This window comes from Camelus ferus, chromosome 36 (assembly GCF_009834535.1).
Source record: "Camelus ferus isolate YT-003-E chromosome 36, BCGSAC_Cfer_1.0, whole genome shotgun sequence".
NCBI lineage: Eukaryota > Metazoa > Chordata > Mammalia > Artiodactyla > Camelidae > Camelus > Camelus ferus.
In genome coordinates, this window is record NC_045731.1 from 18,851,964 (window position 1) to 18,867,410 (window position 15,447).

Genomic DNA, 15,447 nt, shown 5'->3' on the forward strand with positions numbered 1-15,447 from the left:
GAATCACTTAAGATAGTGCTTAAAATCACCTATGATTTCCTGCTACCCTCTCCCATCTTATGGCTTTGATGTCCTCCTTGCCTTCTTCTTGTTTCTTGTTTGTAACTCACGCTCTTCTTGCATTTCCAATAATGGTTTTTCTTATTTCCATTTCATCTTGCTACTTTCTATTCAGGGTAGAATTCTCAATCTTTCTTTTAGGATAAGTTTTGAACTGCTGAATTCTTTTAAGCTTTGCTGGTCTGTGAATTTCCCTAGCTCTGCCGTTATTAGAAATGGCAGTCATGTGGCATAGGCTACCCATGATTACAGCTTTTTCTCATTCAGGTTATGGCCTATGTCCTTGCACTCCTCCCTGTTCTGCAATATTTCGGCCGAGATATGAGCTGAAACCCCTCTGGAGGTTCTGTTGTGACTAAATTGCTTTCCTCTAGATGCATTTTAAATCACTGGGGTGATCATGAACTTTGTTGATTTGAATTATACAGCTGCAATTAGGTCTATTGGGATTCCACCTCCTTGGACGCTGTGTAGTTCCTGAAATCGTATAGATGATTCTTTCTTGTCTTTCAGCAAGTTTCAGTCTGACTTTTCTACAATTATCTATTCAGGCTTTTTTTGTTAATCTTGCTTTTCCATCTGGGACTCTTACCGAATCATACTCTTTCATGATTTGTCTTACCCCAGGCTTCAACAGCAATGTTTGCATTGGTTTGCACTTCTTTTTCTATGTCTTCTTCTGATCGAGGGATTTCTGTTCCCCTGTCTTCACAGCTTTCACGAGTCCGTCTGCATTATCAAGTCTGCTTTGGACTGACTTTAGCCCTGGTATTGTCTCATCCTTGGGTTTTCTGATATTATTGCCTCGTTTTTAGAGTTTCTATTCCCCTTTCCTGGTATACTGCCTTTTGTGATTCTGAGACACTGTTGTACTTCATGTTTTCCTCACCTGAGTTTTCACTACTTGCTCTGGTAGCGTTTTGCAGTCTAGATGTTTGAAAGCTTATTTTTTGGGCCTTCAAAATCTTTGGAACTGAAAATGGTACTTCCTGTTTCTTTTACTATACTTCTTTATCTCTACTGGTCAAGTAATATCAGGTATCTAATATAGATTTATAGGGCTTTGTTAAGTGAAAATTTTAGACCATTGGGTGTACGAAGTTCCATGATAATTCTGTGAGGACAATTTTCCCTAGGCATTGATGCCATGTCCTGTTCCTGTGTGTGTTGTCTGGTATATCTCTAATTGCTGGTGTTGCCTTTGTTGTGATGAGCACACCATATTATTTCAATTAGTAAAACTTCGTTTTATTGCACTTACCTCACAATTCTGAAAGTGCAGAGTACACTTCCTCTTCTGGAAATGAAGCTTAAAGGTTTTCAGCTCGGCATTCTGCTGTACGTCATATTGGAGTCTTTCCAAAACAGCAAACTGAGAGTGCGCTTGTGCTTTCTATTGCCATGGGAATGTCCCAATGTTACCAGTTCTTCCCAGAGCTTCTCTGTCTACAGAAACACCAGTGGAAACATATGTATGGATGTCATACATCAGGGCCTGCTGGAATGATCCCGCAGACCGAATCTTTGTGTCCTCTGGGCAGTACCATGTCAGTGCCATCCAAAATGTAGCATCTGCATTTGGGAGATAATGCTGAAGGAAATGCTTCAACTTCTCACGTTGTGGACTTTGACCACTCTTCCTTGATCCCTCATCCTTGGGTCATGGGTGCACGAATGCAACCACAGAGCTGTACCGAATTCTCTTCCTCAAACCAATCCATAATCCCTGTCCAGGTTATGACTGTAGCAGATCCTAAAGCTTTTAATACTGATTTCAAACCCAAGGGCCACTGAATCCCTCAGACCAGATGCACGGCTTCTCTAGTTGAGCCCCACACGTGCTCTATTGGCAAAATGCCAAATTGATCCTGGGCCTGCAAGATGCAGTGGATGTGGCCATGGCACATATCGAAAAACTCAACCACACACGCCAATGTGGTTGCTTTCTTACTGGGGTAACAGGTCGGTTTGCTCTCTTGATAGAACCCACCACAACCCACAACGCACTCCAGATCCCTGAGACTCAGCGTGTGCCATTATCTGTAGCTCTATACCTCATTTCCGCTGCCTCTGCTAGCTCAAATTTGGCAGATCGGATCTTGGTCTCAGAATCAATTGTGGGGATATTTTGTGCTGATTTCTATGAGTTATGTCAGCCAAGCATCTGCTGTGCACTCTTCTAACACTCAGCGCATTACCTACAGTCCCATGTGTGCTGTCCGCTTGAGAGTGTGCGTCCAAGTAAAACAGAGTTTCACCTTTGCTGCTCCATCAGCAGAGGTCAGATCCTGCACAGATTTCCATTCTCTACTTTGCCTTCTCCTGCTTCCAGGTTTCTGAGGCCTCATCCTGTCTTTGGAAGTAACAGACCACTCTTCGGAAAGTGTCCTGTGCCAAGGGCTGGGTGAGTGGAAGTTTACATTGCTGTGTACATGGGAGGGAGTGAGCGCAGGTTGCACTGGTTCTCTGCCAACTGGGCATCGATAAATCAACACTTTCCAGATGTAATTCACAGAAATGTGATGTTTGTTTAGCTCTGTTTTCTATAAAGCCATGGTTGGAGGGATTGTCCGAAGACTCCAATTTTGACATTGTGTTGATAACACAGTTGCAGTTTTAAGAATGTTAATAGAATTGATTTACATGTTTTGGGATTTATATGAAAATGAAGTTAGTGTTTGAAACGTACTAAATTTACCTAGAAGTCAGACTTGTCAATTTTTGTAACATTATGTCAGCTCTAAGTAAATGTAGACAGATAGAAAGTAAAATCGCAGTCCAAAATGTTGAAGGGGACATGTCAACTCTTTACTGTTGAAGCCTCCAACAGCAACAGGAACCATGAAGTACCTATTGAAACCATGAAATAACCGAGAACCTGGGTTTCCGTTGTGCATGTGGTGCCCTATACTCCCAATGACACATACTGGCCAATGTTGGCATTTCAAGGGGTAACATTCCTCTCTAGGAAAGTACAAGAAAAACCAAACAAAATATATACATTTAGGCTTGATTCCAAAAGCACATACAGGCATTTTAGCTATGAGAACCCTGCTGCAGCTATGCTAGGCTATTGAAAAGCAGGTGTTCTTCTATCAGTGATGAGAACGCTTAATCATCCGATCATGTTGGGTAAAGCAATTTAACACAACCAAGTCTGCACCCCCAATATATCGTGCACCCGGTGCTTGACTGAAGAGAAAGACGGTCCACCAAACCTGTGTCTTTAAAGTCTTTCACGACTTTTACAGTTCAGGTCACTATCTGACATAATATTTACCTATACTGTCTTGAAAAACTGAGGCCTAGTACATATTCAAGTTCAGTCAAAGATTCCTCTCACTTACCACACTCCCTTCACCCCAGACAAGACATAAACCCAGCATTTGCTGAATCTAGGGGAAGGTCATCATTTCTTTGTGTGAGCTAAGTATTCAATTCCTAACTATTTTAGGCGAGAGTATTTGACCTTTAAGGAGTTCACTGTTGTTCACAGAGTGTGAAGATGGAGGAACTCTGATTCTAGGAGGGGCTTGCTCTTCTCCTACTGGCTTCATTGCAGCTCAGGTTCTGATCCTTTAAAATGGATGCCTGAGTGGAGGGGAGGGAAGAGCAAGTGCTTGATAGCAAGGCCCAAACCTGGGAAAAGGCTTACCTGGGCTTGGTGCATTTTGGTCTGAATGGTTTGTAAATGCCCCTTGGGACCTGTGGATTCTCATGACCTCTTCCAAGAACATGAGCGCTTTTATCATCTCTGCCATCTCTTCTCTTTTAGACGTCAGGAATCTTGGAGCCGTTCTTGGAGCAGAGAATTGAGTGACTTTCTCAAGTGCACGTTGACACTCCGAATGTTTCTGCCAGTATCACAGAGGTTCAGTAGGTCTCATGAATGTCTTTCGAGCCTGGTATTCTCTAGAGATGTCTCCATGCCGGTATTCTCCATTGTAGCGGAACAACTCTCATCAATATGTTCGCATCTCTCCTCAATCCGTGCAGCCAGCTTTTCTGCCAGCTTCTCTTCGTGTCTCCCATAAAGTCGACTTCAACAGGACTGGGCAAGTCTGAAAGTACCTCGGAGCCTCACCAGTAAGCTGATGACAGGCAGATCTTCCACTGTCTGCCCTTTCAGGTTCTGGAAACTTACCCGTGAACTTAGGTCTTTGGGCAGCAGCATTATCTCGAACTTACACAGCGTCCCGAACAAAAGACCTAAGCCAATCTCCACAAAGGGCGGCAGCCCCTCCATCACACTGATCCACCCACAGAATTCTGCCCAGTTACCTTGGATCCACCAGCCACAACAAGCCTCGCGGTACACACCAAGATTCCACCTAGAATCCAACCGGTAACTGCCATCCCCAATGGTTGCTGAATATTGTCAGTGTTGGGGGAGGGGCTGCATCAAACGAGAGGTTCCTAAGTTAAATGTGATTCTATCCACTAGCGTGCCATTGTCCTTTTATCTTCCCTCTTTCCTTTGGTTCAGATCTGTATATACAGTACAAACGGAGGGAAGTGTGTCCATTTTTAGTTTATGGTTTCACACGTCTTGAAACTTTCTAACAGCTCACAGTACACAGAGACCCCACTAAAGGAAACTCATGTTTGTGTAATATCCATTCACCCAGAATACATATCCGTCTGTTGCTTTCTGCTGAAACACCCACGCTCTCAGAAAATGGATCCATTTGTTTCATGGGGGCTGAAATTCCGAGAAATGAAACCAATCCCAATGTGCACTTTACTGTCTGTCTCGTTTGCTCTTAGTACAGTTTTGCAGAGCTACTTGTCTTTGTTATAGGCTTATGCCGTTTCTTCTCTACTTAGGGTAGAATATGGCATTCATTCTTGCTGTTGGAAGAATTGTAAGTACTATATCACGGACTATGACCAAATCTTATTCAAAATCGGCATTTGGGTTAGGTCACGATATGCTCTTTTGAATCAATATTTATGAATATTAATGCACGCGTCTGTGTTCTGAATACAAGTGTGTTGAGTACATTTAAGCTGCGATACTGGGTCGATGCGTGCTGAATGATCCTTGATATCAATTTGAGTATTTTGTTTTGAATACTCATGGTTTCTTTGGTATATGTCAGCCAACCGTAACCTTTTGGTGTCTGTTGTTTGTTTGATTGTTGGTTTGTTTGCTTGTTGTTGGTTTTGCAAACACATTAGGCCATGCATCACTCCGTTTGCTTCAATCAGAGAGTCATATATGTGAATCACTTAAGATAGTGCTTAAAATCACCTATGATTTCCTGCTACCCTCTCCCATCTTATGGCTTTGATGTCCTCCTTGCCTTCTTCTTGTTTCTTGTTTGTAACTCACGCTCTTCTTGCATTTCCAATAATGGTTTTTCTTATTTCCATTTCATCTTGCTACTTTTCTATTCAGGGTAGAATTCTCAATCTTTCTTTAGGATAAGTTTGAACTGCTGAATTCTTTTAAGCTTTGCTGGTCTGTGAATTTCCCTAGCTCTGCCGTTATTAGAAATGGCAGTCATGTGGCATAGGCTACCCATGATTACAGCTTTTTCTCATTCAGGATATGGCCTATGTCCTTGCACTCCTCCCTGTTCTGCAATATTTCTGCCGAGATATGAGCTGAAACCCCTCTGGAGGTTCTGTTGTGACTAAATTGCTTTCCTCTAGATGCATTTTAAATCACTGGGGTGATCATGAACTTTGTTGATTTGAATTATACAGCTGCAAGTAGGTCTATTGGGATTCCACCTCCTTGGACGCTGTGTAGTTCCTGAAATCGTATAGATGATTCTTTCTTGTCTTTCAGCAAGTTTCAGTCTGACTTTTCTACAATTATCTTTTCAGGCTTTTTTTTGTTAATCTTGCTTTCCATCTGGGACTCTTACGAATCATAATCTTTCATGCTTTGTCTTACCCAGGCTTCAACAGCAATGTTTGCATTGGTTTGCACTTCTTTTCTATGTCTTCTTCTGATCGAGGGATTTCTGTTCCCCTGTCTTCACAGTCTTTCACGAGTCCGTCTGCATTATCAAGTCTGCTTTGGACTGACTTTAGCCCTGGTATTGTCTCATCCTTGGGTTTTCTGATATTATTTGGCTCGTTTTAGAGTTTCTCTTCCCCTTTCCTGGTATACTGCCTTTTGTGATTCTGAGACACTGTTGTACTTCATGTTTTCCTCACCTCAGTTTTCAATACTTGCTCTGGTAGCGTTTTGCAGTCTAGATGTTTGAAAGCTTATTTTTTGGGCCTTCAAACTCTTTGGAACTGAAAATGGTACTTCCTGTTTCTTTTACTATACTTCTTTATCTCTACTGGTCAAGTAATATCAGGTATCTAATATAGATTTATAGGGCTTTGTTAAGTGAAAATTTTAGACCATTGGGTGTACAAAGTTCCATGATATTTCTGTGAGGACAATTTTCCCTAGGCATTGATGCCATGTCCTGTTCCTGTGTGTGTTGTCTGGTATATCTCTAATTGCTGGTGTTGCCTTTGTTGTGATGAGCACACCATATTATTTCAATTAGTAAAACTTCGTTTATTGCACTTACCTCACAATTCTGAAAGTGCAGAGTACACTTCCTCTTCTGGAAATGAAGCTTAAAGTTTTTCAGCTCGGCATTCTGCTGTACGTCATATTGGAGTCTTTCCAAAACAGCAAACTGAGAGTGCGCTTGTGCTTTCTATTGCCATGGGAATGTCCCAATGTTACCAGTTCTTCCCAGAGCTTCTCTGTCTACAGAAACACCAGTGGAAACATATGTATGGATGTCATACATCAGGGCCTGCTGGAATGATCCCGCAGACCGATCTTTGTGTCCTCTGGGCAGTACCATGTCAGTGCCATCCAAAATGTAGCATCTGCATTTGGGAGATAATGCTGAAGGAAATGCTTCAACTTCTCACGTTGTGGACTTTGACCACTCTTCCTTGATCCCTCATCCTTGGGTCATGGGTGCACGAATGCAACCACAGAGCTGTACCGAATTCTCTTCCTCAAACCAATCCGTAATCCCTGTCCAGGTTATGACTGTAGCAGATCCTAAAGCTTTTAATACTAATTTCAAACCCAAGGGCCTCTGAATCCCTCAGACCAGATGCACGGCTTCTCTGGTTGAGCCCCACACATGCTCTATTGGCAAAATGCCAAATTGATCCTGGGCCTGCAAAATGCAGTGGATGTGGCCATGGCACATATCGAAAAACTCAACCACACACGCCAATGTGGTTGCATTCTTACTGGGGTAACAGGTCGGTTTGCTCTCTTGATAGAACCCACCACAACCCACAATGCACTCCAGATCCCTGAGACTCAGCGTGTGCCATTATCTGTAGCTCTATACCTCATTTTCCGCTGCCTCTGCTAGCTCAAATTTGGCAGATCGGATCTTGGTCTCAGAATCAATTGTGGGGATATTTTGTGCTGATTTCTATGAGTTATGTCAGCCAAGCATCTGCTGTGCACTCTTCTAACACTCAGCGCATTACCTACAGTCCCATGTGTGCTGTCCGCTTGAGAGTGTGCGTCCAAGTAAAACAGAGTTTCACCTTTGCTGCTCCATCAGCAGAGGTCAGATCCTGCACAGATTTCCATTCTCTACTTTGCCTTCTCCTGCTTCCAGATTTCTGAGGCCTCATCCTGTCTTTGGAAGTAACAGACCACTCTTCAGAAAGTGTCCTGTGCCAAGGGCTGGGTGAGTGGAAGTTTACATTGCTGTGTACATGGGAGGGAGTGAGCGCAGGTTGCACTGGTTCTCTGCCAACTGGGCATCGATAAATCAACACTTTCCAGATATAATTCACAGAATTGTGATGTTTGTTTAGCTCTGTTTAATATGCAGCCATGGTGGGAGGGTTTGTCCTTAGCCTCCAATTTTCACATTGTGTTGATAACTCAGTTGCAGTATTTTAAAATGTTATTTGAATTGATTTACATGTTTTGGGATTATATGAAAATGAAGTTAGTTTTTGAAACATACTAAATCTACCTAAAACCAGACTTGTCTATTTTGTAACATATTGTCAGCTCTAAGAAAAATACACAAAGATAGGATGTAAAATAGCAGTCCAATATGTTGAAGGGGACATGTCAACTGTTTACACTTGAAGCCTCCAACACGAACAGGAACCCATGAAATATCTATTGGAACCTTGAAATAACCCAAACCTAGGTTTCCATTGTTCAGATGTTGCCCTTATACCAAGGTCTCATACTGGCCAATGTTGGCATTTCAAGGTTTTGTAACATTGTTCTCACTAGAATACAGATAATCCGAACAAAATATAAACATTTAGGCTTGATTTCTAAAAGCACTAGAGGCATTATATCTATGAGAATCCTGCTGCAGCTATGCTAGGCTATTGAAAGCAGGTGTTTCTTCTATCAGTGATGAGAACGCTTAATCATCCGATCATGTTGGGTAAAGCAATTTAACACATCCAAGTCTGCACCCCCAATGATATCGTGCACCCGGATGCTTGACTGAAGAGGAAAGGACGGTCCACCAAACCTGTGTCTTAAAGTCTTTCACGACTTTTACAGTTCAGGTCACTATCTGACATAATATTTACTATACTGTCTTGAAAAACTGAGGCCTAAGTACATATTCAAGTTCAGTCAAAGATTCCTCTCACTTACCACACTCCCTTCACCCCAGACAAGACATAAACCCAGCATTTGCTGAATCTAGGGGAAGGTCATCATTTCTTTGTGTGAGCTAAGTATTCAATTCCTAACTATTTTAGTCGAGAGTATTTGACCTTTAAGGAGTTCACTGTTGTTCACAGAGTGTGAAGATGGAGGAACTCTGATTCTAGGAGGGGCTTGCTCTTCTCCTACTGGCTTCATTGCAGCTCAGGTTCTGATCCTTTAAAATGGATGCCTGAGTGGAGGGGAGGGAAGAGCAAGTGCTTGATAGCAAGGCCCAAACCTGGGAAAAGGCTTACCTGGGCTTGGTGCATTTTGGTCTGAATGGTTTGTAAATGCCCCTTGGGACCTGTGGATTCTCATGACCTCTTCCAAGAACATGAGCGCTTTTATCATCTCTGCCATCTCTTCTCTTTTAGACGTCAGGAATCTTGGAGCCGTTCTTGGAGCAGAGAATGGAGTGACTTTCTCAAGTGCACGTTGACACTCCGAATGTTTCTGCCAGTATCACAGAGGTTCAGTAGGTCTCATGAATGATCTTTCGAGCCTGGTATTCTCTAGAGATGTCTCCATGCCGGTATTCTCCATTGTAGCGGAACAACTCTCATCAATATGTTCGCATCTCTCCTCAATCAGTGCAGCCAGCTTTTCTGCCAGCTTCTCTTCGTGTCTCCCATAAAGTCGACTTCAACAGGACTGGGCAAGTCTGAAAGTACCTCGGAGCCTCACCAGTAAGCTGATGACAGCAGATCTTCCACTGTCTGCCCTTTCAGGTTCTGGAAACTTACCCGTGAACTTAGGTCTTTGGGCAGCAGCATTATCTCGAACTTACACAGCGTCCCGAACAAAAGACCTAAGCCATCTCCACAAAGGGCGGCAGCCCCTCCATCACACTGATCCACCCACAGAATTCTGCCCAGTTACCTTGGATCCACCAGCCACAACAAGCCTCGCGGTACACACCAAGATTCCACCTAGAATCCAACCGGTAACTGCCATCCCCAATGGTTGCTGAATATTGTCAGTGTTGGGGGAGGGCTGCATCAAACGAGAGGTTCCTAAGTTAAATGTGATTCTATCCACTAGCGTGCCATTGTCCTTTTATCTTCCCTCTTTCCTTTGGTTCAGATCTGTATACAGTACAAACGGAGGGAAGTGTGTCCATTTTGAGTTTATGGTTTCACACGTCTTGAAACTTTCTAACAGCTCACAGTACACAGAGACCCCACTAAGGAAACTCATGTTTGTGTAATATCCATTCACCCAGAATACATATCCGTCTGTTGCTTTCTGCTGAAACACCCACGCTCTCAGTAAACGGATCCATTGTTTCATGGGGGCTGAAATTCCGAGAAATGAAACCAATCCCAATGTGCACTTTACTGTCTGTCTCGTTTGCTCTTAGTACAGTTTTGCAGAGCTACTTGTCTTTGTTATAGGCTTATGCCGTTTCTTCTCTACTTAGGGTAGAATATGGCATTCATTCTTGCTGTTGGAAGAATTGTAAATCTATATCACGGACTATGACCAAATCTTATTCAAAATCGGCATTTGGGTTAGGTCACGATATGCTCTTTTGAATCAATATTTATGAATATTAAGGCACGCGTCTGTGTTCTGAATACAAGTGTGTTGAGTACATTTAAGCTGCGATACTGGGTCGGTGCGTGCTGAATGATCCTTGACATCACTTTGAGTATTTTGTTTTGAATACTCATGGTTTCTTTGGTATATGTCAGCCAACCGTACCCTTTTGGTGTCTGTTTGTTGTTTGATTGTTTGTTTGTTTGCTTGTTGTTGGTTTTGCAAACACATTAGGCCATGCATCACTCCGTTTGCTTCAATCAGAGAGTCATATATGTGAATCACTTCAGATAGTGCTTAAAATCACCTATGATTTCCTGCTACCCTCTCCCATCTTATGGCTTTGATGTCCTCCTTGCCTTCTTATTGTTTCTTGTTTGTAACTCACGCTCTTCTTGCATTTCCAATAATGGTTTTTCTTATTTCCATTTCATCTTGCTACTTTTCTATTCAGGGTAGAATTCTCAATCTTTCTTTTAGGATAAGTTTTGAACTGCTGAATTCTTTTAAGCTTTGCTGGTCTGTGAATTTCCCTAGCTCTGCCGTTATTAGAAATGGCAGTCATCTGGCATAGGCTACCCATGATTACAGCTTGTTCTCATTCAGGATATGGCCTATGTCCTTGCACTCCTCCCTGTTCTGCAATTTTTCTGCCGAGATATGAGCTGAAACCCCTCTGGAGGTTCTGTTGTGACTAAATTGCTTTCCTCTAGATGCATTTTAAATCACTGGGGTGATCATGAACTTTGTTGATTTGAATTATACAGCTGCAAGTAGGTCTATTGGGATTCCACCTCCTTTGGACGCTGTGTAGTTCCTGAATTCATATAGATGATTCTTTCTTGTCTTTCAGCAAGTTTCAGTCTGACTTTTCTACAATTATCTTTTCAGGCTTTTTTGTGTTAATCTTGCTTTTCCATCTGGGACTCTTACGAATCATACTCTTTCATTCTTTGTCTTACCCCAGGCTTCAACAGCAATGTTTGCATTGGTTTGCACTTCTTTTTCTATGTCTTCTTCTGATCGAGGGATTTCTGTTCACCTGTCTTCACAGTCTTTCACGAGTCCGTCTGCATTATCAAGTCTGCTTTGGACTGACTTTAGCCCTGGTATTGTCTCATCCTTGGGTTTTCTGATATTATTTGGCTCGTTTTTAGAGTTCTCTTCCCCTTTCCTGGTATAATGCCTTTTGTGATTCTGAGACACTGTTGTACTTCATGTTTTCCTCACCTCAGTTTTCAATACTTGCTCTGGTAGCCGTTTGCAGTCTAGATGTTTGAAAGCTTATTTTTTTGGGGCCTTCAAACTCTTTGGAACTGAAAATTGTACTTCCTGTTTCTTTTTCTATACTTCTTTACCTCTTCTGGTCAAGTAATATCAGGTATCTAATATAGATTTATAGGGCTTTGTTAAGTGAAAATTTTAGACCATTGTGTGTACGAAGTTCCATGATATTTCTGTGAGAACAATTTTCCCTAGGCATTGATGCCATGTCCTTTTCCTGTGTGTTTTGTCTGGTATATCTCTAATTGCTGGTGTTGCCTTTGTTGTGATGAGCACAACATATTATTTCAATTAGTAAACTTCTTTTTATTGCACTTACCTCACATTTGTGAAAGAGCAGAGTACACTTCCTCTTCTGGAAATGAAGCTTAAAATTTTTCAGCTCGGCATTCTTCTGTACTTCATATTGGAGTCTTTCTAAAACAGCAAACTGAGAGGGCACTTGTGCTTTCTATTGCCATGGGAATGTCCCAATGTTCCATTTCTTCCCAGAGCTTCTCTGTCTACAGAAACCAGTGGAAACATATGTATGGATGTCATACATCAGGGCCTGCTGAAATGATCCCTGCAGACCGATCTTTGTGTCCTCTGGGCAGTACAATGTCAGTGCCAGCCAAAAATGTAGCATCTGCATTTGGAGATAATGCTGAGGAAAATGCGTCAACTTCTCACGTTGTGGACTTTGACCACTCTTCCTTGATCCCTCATCCTTGGGTCATGGGTGCACGAAATGCAACCACAGAGCTGTACCGAATTCTCTTCCTCAAACCAATCCGTAATCCTGTCCAGGTTATGACTGTAGCAGATCCTGAAGATTTAATACGATTTCAACCCAAGGGCCACTGAATCCCTCAGACCTGATGCACAGTATCTCTGATTGAGTCCCACATGTGCTCTATTGGCAAAATGCCAAATTGGTCCCTGGTCCTGCAGATGCAGTGGATGTGGCCATGGGACATATCGATAAACTCAAACTCGCACGCTAGTGTGGTTGCTTTCTCATTGGGGTCACAAGTCGGTTTGCTCTCTTGATAGGACCCACCACAACCCACAACGCAATCCAGATCCCTGAGAGTAAGCGTGTGCCATCATCCGTAGCCCTATCCCTCATTTTCTGCTGCCTCTGCCAGCACAAATTTGGCAGCTCGGGTCTTGGTCTCAGATTCAATTCTGGGGATATTTGGTGCTGATTTCTTTGAGTCCTGTCAGCCAAGCATCTGCTGTGCACTCTTCTAACACTCCACTCATCACCCTCAATCCCATGTGTGCTGTCTGCTAGAGAGTGTGCATCCAAGTAAAGCAGAGTTTCACCTTTGCTGCTCCATTACCAGATGTCAGATCCTGTAGTGGTTTCCATTCTCTACATTGTCTTCTCCTCCTTCCAGGTTTCTGAGGCCTCATCCTGTCTTTGGAATTAACAGACCACTCTTCGGCAATGTCCTTTTCCAAGGGCTGGTTGAGTGGATGTTTACATTGCTGTGTACATAGGAGCGAGTGAGCACATGATGCACTTGTTCCCTGCCAACTGGGCAGTGATAAATCAACACTTTCCAGATATAATTCACAGAAATATGATGTTTACTTAGCTCTGTTTTCTATACAGCCATGGTGGAAGGGTTTGTCCGAACACATTAGTTTTGACATTGTGTTGATAACTCAGTTGCAGTCTTTAAAAAGGTTAGAATAATTGATTTACATGTTTGGAATTTATATGAATATGAAGTTAGTTTTCAAAACATACTAAATCTGCCTAGAGGAAAGACTTGTCAATTTTTGTTACTTTTTGTCAGCTCTAAGGAAAAAATAGACAGATAGAATATAAAATAGCAGTCCAATATTTTGAAGGGGCATGTCAACCCTTTAATGTTGAATCCTCCAACACTGACAGAAAGGATGAAATAACTATTGGAACCAAGAAATAACCCCCAACCTGGGATTCCATTGTGCATGTGTTGCCGTTTCTTCCCAATGGCACATATTGGCCAATGTTTTCATTTCAAGGGGTATCATTCTTCTAGAGGAAAACACAAGAAAAACCAAATAAAATATGTACATTTTGGCTTCATTTCAAAAGCACCTAGAGGCATTATATCTATGAGAATCCTGCTGTAGCTATGCGAGGCTATTGAGAATCAGGTGTTCTTCTATCAGTGATGACAAAGATTAATCGTCTGATCATGTTGGTAAAGCAATTTAACATAACATTGTCTGCATCCCATGATATAGTGCACCCGGTGCTTGAATGAAGGGAAAAGACGGTACACATAAATTATGTCCTTTAATGTCTTGGGACTTTTACAGTTCAGTTCAATAACTGACATAATATTTACCTATACTGTCTTGAAATACTGAGGCATAATACCTATTCAAGTTCAGTCAAAGATTCTCCTCACTTACCACACTCCCTTCACCCCAAAAAGACATAACCAGAGCATTTGCTGAATCTAGGGGAAGGTCATCATTTCTTTGTGTTAGCTAAATATTCAAATCCTAGCTATTTTAGTTGAGAGTATTTGACCTTTGAGGATTTCACAGTTGTTCACAGAGTGTGAAGTTGTAGGAACTCTGATTCTAGGAGGGGCTTGCTCTTCTCCTACTGGCTTCATTGCAGCTCAGGTTCTGATCCTTTAAAATGGATGCCTGAGTGGAGGGGAGGGAAGAGCAAGTGCTTGATAGCAAGGCCCAAGCCTGTGAAAAGGCTTACCTGGGCTTGGTGCATTTTGGTCTGAATGGTTTGTAAATGCCCCTTGGGACATGGGGATTCTCAGCAAATTATTCCACCAACATGAGCGATTTTATCATCTCTGCCATCTCTTCTCTTTAGACGTCAAGAATCTTGGATCCATTCTTGGAGCAGAGAACTGAGTAACTTCCTCAAGTGCATGTTGATCCTCCATAATTTCTGCCAGTATCAACGAGGCTCAATATGTCTCATGAATGTCTTTTGAGCCTGGTATTCTCTACAGAAGTATCCATGCCTGTGTCCTCATTGTAGCAGGACAACTCTCATCAATGTGTTCTCATATCTCCTCAATCCATGTAGCCAGGTTTTCTTCCAGCTTCTCTTTAAATCTCCCATAAATTAGACTTCTACATGACTGGGCAAGTCTGAAAGATCCTCGGAACGTAACCAGTATGCTGATGACTGGCAGATGTTCCACTGTCAGCCCTTTCAGTTTCTGGAAACTGACCCGTGAACTCAGGTATTTGGGCAGAAGCAGTATCTCGAACTTACCCAGCTTCCCGAACTAAAGACCTAAGACAAGCTCCACAGAGGGTGGCAGCCCCTCCATCACACGATCCACCCACGGAACTCTGCCCAGTTACCTTGGGCCCACCAGCCACAACAAGCTGCACTGTACACACCAAAATTCCACCTGGAATCCAAACGGTACCTGCCATCCCCAATGGTTGCTGCATCTTGTCAGTGTTTGGGAGGGGCTGCATCAGACGAGAGGTTCCTAAGGTAAATGTGAATCTCTCCAGTAGCATCCCATGGTCCTTTTTTCTTCCTTCTTTCCTTTTGTTCTCATCCCTATACACAGTACAAATGGATGGAAGTGTGTCCATTTTTAGTTTATGGTTTCACACGTCTTTAAACTTTCTAACTGTTAACAGTACAAAAAGACCCACTAAAGGAATCTTATGTTTGTGTAATATCCATTCACCCAGAATACATATTCATCTGTTGCTTTTCTGCTGAAACTCCCACACTCTAAGAACATGTATCCATTTGTTCCATCGGGGCTGAAATTCCTAGCAATGAAACCAATCCCAATGTGCACTTTACTGACTGACTCTTTTGCTCTTAGTACAGTTCTGCAGAGCTACTTTCCTTTGTTTTAGGCTTATGCCATTTCTTCTGTATGTAGGGTAGAATA

General features: G+C 42.4%; 1 long non-coding RNA gene across 1 annotated transcript in view; it reads left to right on the top strand.

Annotated features, from left to right (window-relative positions):
• The window catches only part of LOC116661765, a 37,221-nt gene extending 22,191 nt beyond the window's left edge, over positions 1–15,030 (top strand). Inside the window, exon 4 of the long non-coding RNA XR_004317729.1 lies at positions 14,743–15,030. This is a non-coding gene — a long non-coding RNA (uncharacterized LOC116661765). The remainder of the gene's footprint in view (positions 1–14,742) is intronic.
• The last annotated feature ends 417 nt before the right edge of the window (positions 15,031–15,447 follow it).